General features: G+C 48.5%; 1 protein-coding gene across 3 annotated transcripts in view; it reads right to left on the reverse strand.

Moving 5' to 3' along the window:
* LOC119589883 (serine/arginine repetitive matrix protein 1-like) overlaps positions 1–1,336 on the reverse strand; it is a 17,844-nt gene extending 16,508 nt beyond the window's left edge. Inside the window, exons 1-2 of one of the 3 annotated variants that reach the window (XM_037938516.1) lie at positions 1,290–1,336; positions 1–221 (exon numbers count right to left, since the gene is read on the reverse strand). The exon at positions 1–221 is cut by the window's left edge and continues 1,690 nt beyond it. The gene's annotated coding sequence lies outside the window, so the exon portion shown is untranslated. Of the gene's footprint in view, positions 222–1,241 lie in introns of all 3 variants that reach the window. The other 2 variants (XM_037938517.1, XM_037938518.1) reach the window with 2 other exon arrangements.
* Positions 1,337–2,500: the final 1,164 nt, after the last annotated feature.

Below are 2,500 nucleotides of genomic sequence, written 5' to 3' on the forward strand. Positions count from 1 at the left end.
CACTTTTGTATTACTGTTGTAATCCCTGTCGCGGGTTTGTATCACCGTAAAATCTTATAGCAGTTATGCTTCACAGTGTCTGAAGTCAACTGACCGGATCTTATATTCGCATCGCGTTTTAAAGCCGCTTCGCAAACGCCTCCCAGTTCGTCGTATTGCTAATATTCACAGGAAAAGCCTTCATTGAGGGCGTTCGCCGTGGTTCCCTTTTCGTCACCTGGCTAAAGGAAGGAAGCAAATGAGAGTTAAGACAAAGGGAAACGGGGAAGGAGACAATAGAAACAAGTTAATTCATTTTGAGAAACCTCCTGTCCATGGGCGGTTCTGTGAATGACGATGTATCGCAAGCCAAATGTGTGTGTGAGTGAGAGAGAGAGAGAGAGAGAGAGAGAGAGAGAGAGAGAGGCGGGGGAGGGGGATGCTGTTGGTTGTTGCTATATTTTCTCACCTTCCCGACTTCCGTTTTCTTTGTATGTGCCACTTAATTCATTCCGAGAAAGCGGTCGAGGTTATAGCAACACAACAGTCCCGTCACACACGCAATGGTGTCATTCCCCCTTTTCGTCTCCTCTCGCACGAACACTCACCCACACACACGGATCGAACGAACGCACGAAACACACGAAAACGTAAACTCACACGCGCGGGAAAACAGCTATACTTAGTTCCGCGTCACTTTCTTCTTCTCTCTCCTTTCCCGAGCGGACATGAGAATCGGCAACGGAACGAAATGCACGTCGACGCACCTGCGCCCGAGTCAGTGCACCTGTGACCCCGCCTCTTGGCACGCGGGTGGCGGCGGTGTCTTGGCGCCGGCCGAACCTGACACGTCCTTTCTTGCCAGTTGATATCGTCTGTCACACGTGTTTCATGCGCGGGGATAAAAAGGGGGAGGGAAGAGAATGGAAGAGAGAGAGAGAGAGAGAGAGAGAGAGAGAGAGAGAGAGAGAGAGAGAGAGAGAGAGAGAGAGAGAGGTGGGAAAGAGACGGTGAGTCAAGGAGGAAGCAGATGATCCGATCTTGGCAAGGGATCAGAACAGCTGGATTAGATAGATAGACTTTGAAAGTTCTTGTAATTTAATGCTTATCTTTTCAGCGTCTTTTCTCCGATGTTATTCCATCTCCCACCGCGCATAGAGAAGTAAAAAAAAAAGAAGTAAAAGCAACATATAATCAAATAAAACATAACAATAAAAAAAATCATAATAAAATCAAGAGAGAGGCAAAGACACAAGACACACGATAGGTCACGCGAAGGGAATATACACGCGCTGGTCACACACACGCACTCTCAGAGGGAAGGCACTCCACCCACACTCCCGCCTGTCACTGAACTCACCCCGCCACCCACCACCCATATTTATACTATCGGCAACCCACCCACCCACGTCCCACCCACCCTCTTTCACACCCTCCCTCCCACTGCCCACTCAGCCAACCCTACCTTAGGTCAGAGGGCGTGGAGGGGGAGGGAGGAAGGGAGGGAAGAAGAAATGAGGGAAGGAGAAAGGGAGGGAGGGAGGGATGAAGGGAAGGAGGTAGGGAGGGAGGGAAGGGAGGAGGAAGGGAGAGAGGAAGGGAGGAAACGAAGAAGGGAGAAAAGGGAAGAAAGGAGGGAGGGAGGGATGGAGGAATGAAAGGAAAAAAGGAAGGAGGAAGAAAGAGAAATAAGGAAGGAGGAAATGAGGGAAGAAAAGCTAGGGAGATAGAGAAAAGGGGAAACGAGGAAAGGCGAAGGGGAAAGGAAAAAAGGAACAGAGGGAGAGAGAAAAAGAAAGAGGGAAGGAGGTAAAGAAGAGAAGTAGGGGGAAAAAGAGAAAAATAAAGAGGCAAAGAGGGAGGGAGAGAGGCAGGAATGGAACGAAAGAAGGAGATAAGGAAGAAAAAGGAAGAAGAGAAGGGGTGGAGGCCCGGAAGGAGGCCAAGGGTGAGGGAGGGAGTGAGGGAGTGAGGGAGGGAGGCAGAGAGGGAGGAAGTTTATATGATGCGCCGGGTAATAAAGGTGAGGGAGAAGGGGGAAAGAGAGGGGAAGGAAGGGGAGGGGGTGAAGGGAGAAGGGGGGGGGGGGTTGCAGGGTGGAGCGCCGGTTGAATAGATGGGTGAGGAGAAAAAAAGAGAGAATGATTTAATGAGAAACGAGAAGAGGAAGAGAGCCAAAATAATAGGAAGAGGGGGGAGGGGGGGTAACCGGGGAAACATCGACTGTTGAGAGACGAAAATAGAATATTGAGAAAAAAAAGAAAAGTAGATGGAGTGATAAAGAGAGAGGAGAGAGATAGATAGAGATAAAGATAGATAGATAGATAGAGATAGATAGATAGATAGATAGAGAGAGAGAGAAAGAGAGAGAGAGAGAGAGAGAGAAAGAGAAGAGAGAGAGAGGAAAGAGAGAGAAGAGAGAGAGAGAGAGAGAGAAAGAGAGAGAGGCAAAGAAACAAAAAGACAGACCGAGAAGAGAAAAAGATAGAGTGAGAGAAAAAAGAGAGAATATATAGAAAAA

The sequence above is a fragment of the Penaeus monodon genome, chromosome 26, assembly GCF_015228065.2.
Source record: "Penaeus monodon isolate SGIC_2016 chromosome 26, NSTDA_Pmon_1, whole genome shotgun sequence".
Lineage (NCBI taxonomy): Eukaryota > Metazoa > Arthropoda > Malacostraca > Decapoda > Penaeidae > Penaeus > Penaeus monodon.